The 10772-nt window shown below is 35.1% G+C and overlaps 1 long non-coding RNA gene across 1 annotated transcript; it reads right to left on the bottom strand.

The window, feature by feature from the left end:
• Positions 1-5449: 5449 nt before the first annotated feature.
• Positions 5450-10066, bottom strand: LOC110349137 (uncharacterized). The gene is made up of 3 exons (XR_002394890.2): positions 9781-10066; positions 9450-9578; positions 5450-5681 (listed from the first exon to the last, which is right to left on the bottom strand). It is a non-coding gene; the product is annotated as an uncharacterized LOC110349137 (long non-coding RNA).
• Between the last annotated feature and the right edge of the window lie 706 nt (positions 10067-10772).

The raw sequence follows: 10772 nt of genomic DNA, 5'->3' as shown, positions 1-10772 counted from the left end.
ACTGATAGTATTGGGGTGAGCCTCTGGCTGTTGCTTATGTGCCTGTGCAGCTCTTTTCTGGGCTTGCCTTTTGCTTGGGCTTGTGTGCCCAAGTGGCTGGGTTCAGGTTGGGGCCCTGGCTGGATCTGTCTGCAGCTGTGATGCTCTGTTCCACACCACTGCTCACTGAGATCTCAGTAATAGTAATCCTTAATAGTTTCTGGAAATATGCAAGTGTGTCTTATAAAAATCTTCTATTCTTCACTTGATTAATAGGTATATGTTTTGGTGAATAGAAATGATTAATATTAACTTAGTTCAATTTAGCTTTCTTTTCCTTTATGAATAGTGCTTTTTGTGTCTTCTGTTTAAATAATTTTCACTTTGAGGCTATAAAGATACTGTCCTAGATTGCCTTCTAAAAGCTTGATTGTTTGATCTTCATATGTATATCTTTATTCCACTTGGAATTTATTTTTATGCCTGCTCCCTGTAGGGCTGTCAGTTTCAACAAAGAACCTGCAAGGATTTTGACTGAGATATTATTAAATGTATACATCACTCCGGGGAGATAATTAGTCACAGCATTACATTTTTCAATTAATGGATATAGTTTATCCACTTATTTATTTAGGTCTCCTCTAATTTATCTTAATTTCTCTGTAGAGAGTGTTTAGATCTTTTGGTTAGATTTACTTTATCTTGGTGTTTTTAAGTGTTGATAAAATAGATTCTTTAGGAAAAAATATTTTAATAATTATTGGTGTATAGAAATGTAATTAACATTTTTATTTTGATATATTCAGAATCGATTCTAACCTTATATATCAATATTTATATGTATGGATTCTTTGGAATCTTCTATTCACTTTATCATGTTTCTTGAGAATAACAGCTACATTTTATGCTTAAAATTTTTATTAATTGTTATTATCTTATTGGTTAGAACATTTAATTCAATGTTAAATAAAAGTAGTAATAGGAGGCATCATTTTCTGGCACCTTGTTTCATTAGGAAATCTTTTATTACTGCATCTATGAGGAGTTTTAAATCTTTGGTTTAGTGTTTTCAGCTATTGTCCTTCAATTATTGTGTCTGTCTCACAGTCATTTATTTCTTTTGTGAATCCTATTATATGTGTTAGAATTTCTCACTGTATCAGCCATGTATCTTTCCATCATATTATGTCTCTTTTTATTCTGAATATTTCTTTTGCTATTTCTCCCAGCTCATGAATTTCTCTCTTCATCTCATTTCATATGTAGTATTCACTTCCATTTTTCAGTTAAATTTATAGAGCTTCCACATGTTTCTTTGTTAGTAGTTTACAGTGTCCTGTCCAAATTTTCAATCTTGGCTTTTATCTCCCTTAATACATTAAATGTTGTTATTTTAAGTCTGTGTTTAGTAATAGCTTAGAGTCGCTGGTGCTTGGTTTCTGTTGCCTATTTTTCTGCTGTTTTTAATTTATGCCACTTTTCTCTGGTACTGGGTTATTTTTTTGTTACTGTTAGGACAATGTGCACAATTGTTTGTAGAAATAATTTGAGGATTACAACATTGTCACTTTCTACTAAAGAAGATTAATATTTGTTTAGGCCAGGCTTCTAACTGTGCTTGCAGTGCGTAACTTTCAAGCATGGGGATGACATGAAGGGGAACTGTAATCTTTAAAAGTCCTCTCTAGTTCTGGTTCATTCTTATGTCATTCTTTTTCAGAGATCTAGAAGAAAGCACTAAGTTTTCACCTAGTTTCTCCTCCTTGGTGGGCCCTGTCCCCAAATTTTGTCCAGCTAGCTCTAGCAGATTGTCAAAAAGAACTCCAGTCCAGTCACCCAGTTTCTCATGAATTAGCACAAAATTCCAGGAGAAAAGTAGCATGGATGAGACAGATTCTAACAGAGCTTCTGCTTTCTGCTGTATCTTTGTTCTTTGTTGCCATGTTGGTTCTTCAGTGACTTCAAGTTTTCATGTGTTAAATCTTATGCCATAGTCTGCTATTACTGGATTTAGAATTTCTCTGTATTTCCTACTATTGATTTTTGATTGTTTACTCGCCCTGTCCATATTGTTTTTATTTTTTTTTTGCACTGATAAGTAAGTTGCTTAGATATTTAAAATGCTAACTATGGGAAATGAAAAAAATGATGAGGATTTGCTGACGAGATGAACTGGGCATGTTCCTGGCATACTCAAATACAGCTGGAAAAACTAATAACAAGCATTGAAAATAGGGTTTTGAAATGAAAGAATATTGTCCAAGTTGACTTTTTTATATCATGAAAAAATATATGCCTTTTAATAGTAAAATAAGTCTGCCAACATTGTCTTTTCATTGGATTGGTACATCTTAGCACCCTTCAAACAGTGAACCATAGATATTAATACAGGAAAAAGAGCATATTGATTAAGGCACAAGTTTAGACCTCACATTTTCTTTGGATTTTTAAAAAACAGCAATTGGCAGAGAAAAATTTTATAAAATTTCTTTAATAATTTCTTTTTAAGACTTTTACCAGAAGTAATTTTACACAGGGTTTATACCAAATAGAATAATAATACATTAATTGACAATCACACTAAGAATAAAATCAAATATTAAACAGTGAAAACAATTGATTGGTTGCTTCTCTAGGACAAGCAATGTGCTTTCGTTTTCAGTCATAATCAGTGAGTATGGAGGAAGCTCCATCAAATACCATTCACAATACAGCAACCAGAGTAATTTTTGTAACAATGAAATTTAAATAAGCTTTACAGTGCCTACCACTTGCATCTAGAAATTCCAATCATTGCATGATTTCCAAGAACCTGCATAACCTGATTTTACCTCCCATTTGCTTTCTCTTTCTTTCATTAGATTCCTGTACGATCAGCCTTGCTTTGTATCCCCTGAACACACCAAGATTCTTGCTGCTACATGTTTTTGTGCTTGTTGATACCTTTGCCTGGAAATTCTTGTCCCTAGCTTTTCTTGTGGCTGGTTTCATTTTTACCATTCAGGCTACAATGAGGGCTAATCTCACAAATAATCAGAATTAACCTTCCTTCATCTCTGCTGCTTGTATTTCAATAACATTAACTTGCTTGATTTCTTCATAGTGTGGTCATTTTCTGAAATTATTTTTATCATTTATTTCTTTGCTTACTTCTGCCATCTCCTCTTTAGAAAATAGGGATCTATCATTTTCTAGAGCCTAGAACAGTGCTGGTCACACCCTAAAGATAATGCTTGGTGAGCTCTCCAGCACTATATTTGAAAGATTTAGGCAAAATATATTAGTTATTTTAATAGAGAATTTCATTGCCTAGATTAGCAAATTTTATATTGGAGAAAAATTTGAGAGTGAGAGTTCTCATGGAGAGGTAATTCTGGCCAAAGAGAGTCAATTTTCTAACTTGCAATGAAGATCAACCCTCAAATACTCAAATAGTGTCTAAACTTGCTCAGAGGGAATAAGTGTGCAAACACACATTCATATGTAGAATGAGATCATTCATATTCTCTGAGTAAGAAATGTTGAAGTAATTCTTACATTAAAATATTATCTGATCAGCATTTTCCCGTCTGTGAAGCACTTGGTGGGTATTTTTGATTAATTGTAAATAGTAACCTTTATATTTAAATAGGCAAAATTCATCTTTTTTCCCTTAACCTCCAATTCTGTACATATACATGTATACACTTTCTTAGGTTTGGGATAATAGTCAGAGGAGAAAAATACTGGTAGTAAGACTGTGGTGAAATTTCCAATTACCATGGCTACCTTTGATTAAAGTGTATATGTATGGGAGCTCTTTAATCTAGATAAAAGTATTTACTGATGGTCACGTGGTAGAGTATTTGGATTTATTGAACCCAGTTGTGCTTTCAATATTGCAGTCAGAATCTGCCACTATCGATCAGGTGAAGATGTGGGCTTCACCTGCAGTAGACTGTGTTCCATGATGGTTCCGTGGTTCCCACTTCTTGGTGCACTCACCATGTATGATTCTCGGCAGGTCTGTGAATGTGGGGGATTTCACTCCTGCAAGTAGATTATGTTATATATAGCAAAGTTGAGAAGTGATTTTGCAAATGGAATGTCACATAAGTTAACTTTGAGTTACTCAAAAAAGGAGATCACCTGGATGGGCCTTCTACCGTCAGACGGGCAACGCTGCATGCAGGAGCTCATAGTGCAGACATGGTCCCCTTTTAGTGAAGTACATCTTTCTCTAACTATGAAAAATTCTTTATAATAATTCCTTCCTAATTTCGCTTTTCTAAATTATATTTTTGGATATAACATCTGAAAAACCCTTCCCTTCCCTCAGGTTCTTTCTATCAACTATAATTTGCCAGTGTCTTTCACATACAACAACACCTAAATAAAACTTTGCTTTTTAAATTTTTTTCATTAAAATTTTTTTATTTTCTCCCATCCCCCCTCAAGCTCCCTCCTCTTCCTATGTACAGAAGCTTTGTTTCCATTTTTTCCTTCTATTTTCACTTTTTTTCTTGTCCCTTCCTTTCTCCCTCCCTCCTCCCTTGTTCCCTTTCCCATTTGAACACTTTCTTCCCATTTCCCAGCAAAATGGGAAGAAATCAAATAAGTAAATCCATTTACTTATTTGCTTATTTACTTTGTAATCAAATCAGTAAATGCATTCTCAGTGGAGGAGAACAATATGACATGGGTTCGTAGACTCAGGACTTGTGAAGTAGGAGAGTAGGCCATAATCAATTAGGGTGACGTGAAATAGGGAAAATTCTTGAAACTGTCAAGCTAATACATTTATGTATTTGTGAAAGAGAACAGGAGGCAGATATAGTGCTAACTAGTATTAGGATGTGTTATGTTTAAAAGGTACATTAATTCTATTGTTTCTGGATTAAAAGCAAACTCTATCCGCATTGCATGCTGAGATTCTATGCAATGCTCTAACACTTGAATTCATTAAGTAGTTTATTGGCTTCTATTCATCCCTTTCCGGAGCCGTGAGTTCACTCTGTAGTCATTTCTCAGTTGCTCATATCTTTGAGAAGGGCCTCTCTTCCCTTCATTTTGTGTGTTTTCTTTGTTGGCTTCTAATTATTTTACTGCATTAGTCTAAGCTGTTAGTCAAGTAGCTCCAAGAACAGATTTAATGAGGGTGACGGATTTTGACTTTCATGTAAAATTATAAACCTGTGTCCATGGAAACAGAAGGGAAAGTAAAATCTGAGATTCTCTTCATTTTTATCTTGCTGTGTGACACAATGAAAAATAACCACAGTGGTAATCACACAATTACATGCTGCAGCAAATCCAATATTCCAGGTGTCAGGAAGGGACAATCCGTCTCATACAAAAGGAGTATACTTTGGATTATAATAAACATGTCTTAGCTACTATCAACCTCAGTATGTGGTTCTAATCCATTATAACCTGAAAGCATTAGAATGTTAGGTTTTAATAAATATTTGTTTAGATAGAATTACCATGACAGCTATGAAATACCGAAGATGCAGTTATTTGTGAATACTTTTGTATTAGAACCAGCTGCCATGACAAAATATTGCATCTGGGATAGTCTGAACGACAGAGAATTTTTTCATTCAAGTTCTGTACACCAGAAGTCCAACAGCAAATTGCGGCCAATGTAGGTTAAATTCTGGAGCCTCTTCTCTTGGCTTGTAGGTTCTTTCTGCTGTGTGCTTCCATGACCTCTTTGCATACTGTGAGGAGAGAGAAATAATGAGACCCAGCTTTCTAGTGGTGTCTCTTCCTATGAGGACATTAATCTCCTCACCTGCATGACTCATTTAGCCCTGTCTCCCAGGTTAACTTCAATATGATCACATTTAGGATTAGGTCTGCAACATGTGAATTTTGGGGGATGCACCATTCAGTCCATTCAGCTTTATTGTTTATTTGTACACTGTTGTGATGGTCACGGAAATTTGCCATTGAAATCTCCTTCAAGAGAAACTGCTATGGGGAAGCACAGCTGTTGAAGAGCCTCAGCCACCCTTCCTTAGAATCCACCAAAGTGCCCACATTTTACCTGTTTTTTCCCAGCCAATAACTGCAAGTCAGTGGGCTCTAGGACTTTTCAAACAATCAATTTTGTCTCATCAACTCTTGTCCACCTGGTTGAAATTTCCCAGAGCTACCTTGCAGGCTGAGACTCTTCCTAGCCAATTCTCTTTCCTTTCCCTTCTTTCAGAGCAGCCAGACCCGCATATTTGCCCTGGGAGCTTCTTCCTGCATTACTTCCACTTCCTCCCCTTTGTCCTCTATCAACATTCCCCTCAACATGTCTGCTTCATGTCTGCTAACATGTTGGCATCTGTTTCTTAGAGGATCTCACCTGGTACAACTGCCTTTTCCAAGAAAGAATGTAAAATGGCTTGTACAGATACCAGCAAGATACTTAAAATAGATACAGAAAATTAGGAAATAGGAAAAGTAAAGAAGGAAAAATACAGTTCAAAGGGAGTCAATTTTCAGAGGGAATATAAATGTGTGGATCATATCTCTAGCTCCAAGAAAAAGTATAGCTGCCAATGGAATTTGAAAATATGTATATAAGATGGTTTTTGTTTTGCAGCTTAGAATAAAAAATAACTTTCTGTCACAGAAACATATGGGGTTAGAGTAGACACTAAGTTGAGCACAAGTCAATGAAAGTTTTGTTGAACAAGGTCAAATGGGATACTGGGATATGTTACCATATCTGTGAAATTTGCATGGATAGTAAAGCAGGTGTAAGATTGATATAATGCAGAGCCCCAATTTTTGTGGTTAAATGCACGGATCTGGTATTAATAAATGTTAGCCATTATCATCCTATCACTATACTAATTTTTATCCATCAACTGTTAACCTTAACATTTTTAGGAAAACATAATTCAGAAAGCATTAGATAATTACTTTGAGCTGGAAAGCAATCAAACTTAATCTATAGGTGTTAGTGTTGACCATCCAATATTTATTAAATATAATAGAGTTATGATGATTGATTTCTCCATCTTATCTCTATTTTAAAATATTAGCTGATTATCATATATACTCTTTACTTTCTAGTACCAAACACTGTTAGAACATTGAGTTGAACCATCTATTGATATGTGAGGATGTATATTAAATTTAATGCTAGCTCATTTTAATGATGGGTTTTAAATTCTAAGCTATACAATTTAGGGAGAATTTAGGAGTGATTCTGAGAGAAAGAACACTTACTAAAGTGACAATATGTCTTTTATTTTATTTTATTTTTATTTTTTAATTTTTTTTTGGTACTGGGGATCAAACTTGGGTCCTTGCGCTTGCAAGGCAGGCTGTGGAACCACTGAGCTAAATCCCCGGCTTTGACAATATGTCTTTTAAAGCATCAAGATATATTTTACATATTGTGATGGATAATTTATATGTTATGAACTAAGGGATATCCAGGTAGCTGGTATCATATTATTTGTGAATGTGTCTCTGAGGGTGTTCCTGAAAGAGATTAGCATTTGAATCATTGCACTCAATAAGGCATATGATCTTTGTCAATGTGAGTAGGCATCATTCAATCCATTGAAGGCCTGGACAGAAAGAAAATGGCAGAGGAACGGTGAATTCAGACTCTCTTTTGGAGCTGGAGGATTCATCTTTTTTCTGCCTCCAGGCATTATAGTTCATGGTTTTCTGATTTTGAGCTCTAATTTTTACCAGACCCTTCATGTTACTGGGTTCCTGAGTCTCTAGCTTGCAGATGGCAGCTTATGGGACTTTTTGACTATGACAATTTCATGAATTTCCATAATACATTTCATGATGTGTGTGTGTGCGTGTGTGTGTGTGTGTGTGTGTGTGTGTGTGTGTTCACCCCATTGGTTTTCTTTTTTTTCTAGAGAGTCCTGTCCTGATTCATATACATGCATTAATATGCATTTGAGTATGAACACACCCAGATAACTAACATCTAATGTAAGATATACATTATATCGTTTTTTTAATCACCTTTGATGGTTTCTACCAGGTTTTGAAACTTCCCTGTTTACACTACTCTTTTTTTAAAAAGGGATTCTTTCATTCATTGTTATAATTGTAAGACTCATTCATGAAGTAGTAATTACCTTTACTTGAATTTTTCTTTGGTATTCTAATGTATGATTTATTTGCCCATTCTATTGTTGATGGAGAATTGGACAGTTTCCAGGTTTTGATTATTATGAACAGTGCTGGTATGAACATTTTTCTACTTGTCTTTTGCTGCACACATGTGTGGTTCTGTTGGGTGTTTCCCTACAAGTAGAATTCTGGGCTATATACAACAGGCATATGTTCAACTTTAACAATATGGCTAGAAAGGTCTACAAAGCGATTGTATCAACTTGCATGAAACCAGAAGTGTCTGGGCGTTCCAGTTGCTCCGTATGCTCATGAATGTGTGATAGCAATTTTTACCCTTTGTTCAGTCAGTTCCAACATGTATTTTTTAAATCATTTGCTGCATTCATGAGCCAAAATGTTCTGAGGTCAATGAAGAATAGTAAGATAGAAAATAAAGAGAAGAAATAGTAAAAAAGTTAGGAAGAGAAAAAGATCAGAAATAAAGCAAAGGAAATAAAAGAAAGATTGTCTGAGCTATGGAGGAAATACCAATGTATTTTTATCACCTCTGAAGAATGAAAATAAAATTCAGTTCCACTGGAGGAGCATTTCTACACTCTTATTTGAATCTCTGATTTCTTAGAGTATAAGGATATGATGATAGAACAAAAGTGAGTAAAATTAAAATAGTAAGAAAATATAGGAAAAAACCCCAATAGACCTAAATATCATTGGAAGAGTCTAGAAAATAAGTAAAAATGATCATTAAATATTTAAAAATATTTCATATATCTTCACTATTTTCGGGGTCTATTCCTTCCATCTAATGAATCTACCAAGGCCTTCATGAATTTTTTTTTTGATAGTAAAAATTTTTGAAGATTTGAAAAGAAAAACAGGAAGGTGATGTCTAATTTCTTCCCACTCTTTACTTTTCTCTTTCTTTTTGTACTTTCTTCAGTATGACCTAACACATCCTTTCTTCTTGGAGAGCTGAATGCAAGTGACAAATTTACCAATTATGAAATCCCAAAGACTTGAGCTAATTCTCTGCTGCAAGGTAATACAAACCATCACTGAGAAGAGAAATACTATAACGGTGGAGAGGAAGATGATACTACATACATTCTGGGTAAATGACTTTTTAAAAATCTGTCTACGTAATTAAAAAAAAAATTTTTGGTTTTGATATTTTGAGAAAAGTTTTCTCTATATAGTTCAGGCTGACCTGTGAACTCACTATATAGTCTACATTGGCAATCCTCCTGCCTCAGCCTCCCAAGTGCTGGCATTAAAGGCCCAGTGAGTCTCATTTAATGGCTCTATGAAGGGAAGTTCCTAAAGGATTAAAACCTTCTGCATACTTCAAACTTATTGCTTACCTGTTTCTGACTTATTCTTACCTCTTTCTGCTTAGTAACACTAGCTTCAGTAAAAGCTGGTTGGCAGGCAGACACCATTGGAAACAGAGCAACTGTGTCTTTTTGGGTTTGCTTGCTAATTCTGCCCCCTACTCCCACTCTGTGAGCCATCTGGAAGAAAGGAACAGGCTTCGAGTTAAATTTGGAGATCTATGAGGCATGAGATACGTAGTTGCTCTATTCATTTGAATTGAAAATTTGATCCATTTCTGGAGACATCTTAGCATCAACCTTCTGGGTTGAGGTATAAATCTGGAAATGACTTCAGAACATTATTTGCTGTGATTTAGCAGGGCAAAGTGCTGTCTCACACCTAGCAGAAAAGCAATAGAGCAATAACACTTGAATTGCTGTTCTTGTCATTTTTTCTTTCAGTTAAGAATACTGAAGAACTTTAAAATAATCCTGTGTGTGAGTTAACATAAACTGAACCAGTCCAGTATCCCAGAATTTTTCCAGGCAACTTCTGTAGTGCTGTTCTCATTGTGTTAGCAAGACATAGCTTCGATTACTGTCCCAGATCAGCTGAGGTCATAGTTTAAAGACTGAAAATAAGAAGAAAGAGAGGCTTACTGCCAGAAAGCAATTAATACATCATTGCAAAGAATGCCAAAACACACACATTCTACTGTTACCATGACAGACTTAATCCTCTACTAATGTCTGTTTTGCTACCTACACGGTAGTGAAGGCTAGAAAATGCTAATGATAATTTCAGTGAGGGATAGGTTTTCACCAGAGGCGTATTTATTTTGCAAAATTTATGATGTTATATGCTAAAGGAATTTCTACTTCTTGTTGGGTTTTGTGGATCACTCTGCTGGAGTTACAATATTTTTAGGTATTTACTTCCCAAGTAAAAACATAACCAAATAATTAAGCAAATGTGCTTAATCTATGAAAAGTGGATGGACAGGCCAGGGTGGGTTTAAATAGTGAGTGATATACAATCTCTTCTTCCTTTGCCTCTTTCTTTTTAAAGGTAATTTAGGCAACATGGAATAGATAGTACACACACACACACACACACACACACACACACACACATTGTAAGAAATTAACTTCTGTACCATCCAATCAGAGTTTAACAGCTGAAAGGGACACTAGAGATTCTTGTAGTTTAATCTAGAAATTGAGGCTGAACCAAACAATCCTTGTGATTTCTTTCATCAACCAGACTCCATAAGTTTATGGAATGAATTGAACTATATAACAAGCAAACACTGACAGATATGAGAGGAAATAGCATGTGGAGACAGCGGTCACAGAAATCCTCATTTTCCATCTTTTACTATAATCAGTGAA

The sequence above is a fragment of the Heterocephalus glaber genome, unplaced genomic scaffold (genome assembly GCF_053883595.1).
Source record: "Heterocephalus glaber isolate CG9 unplaced genomic scaffold, H.glaber_assembly_v1.0 deba00001572, whole genome shotgun sequence".
Lineage (NCBI taxonomy): Eukaryota > Metazoa > Chordata > Mammalia > Rodentia > Bathyergidae > Heterocephalus > Heterocephalus glaber.
The sequence above is the reverse complement of the archived record's forward strand: the minus strand, read 5'-3'. Positions and strand labels throughout refer to the sequence as shown.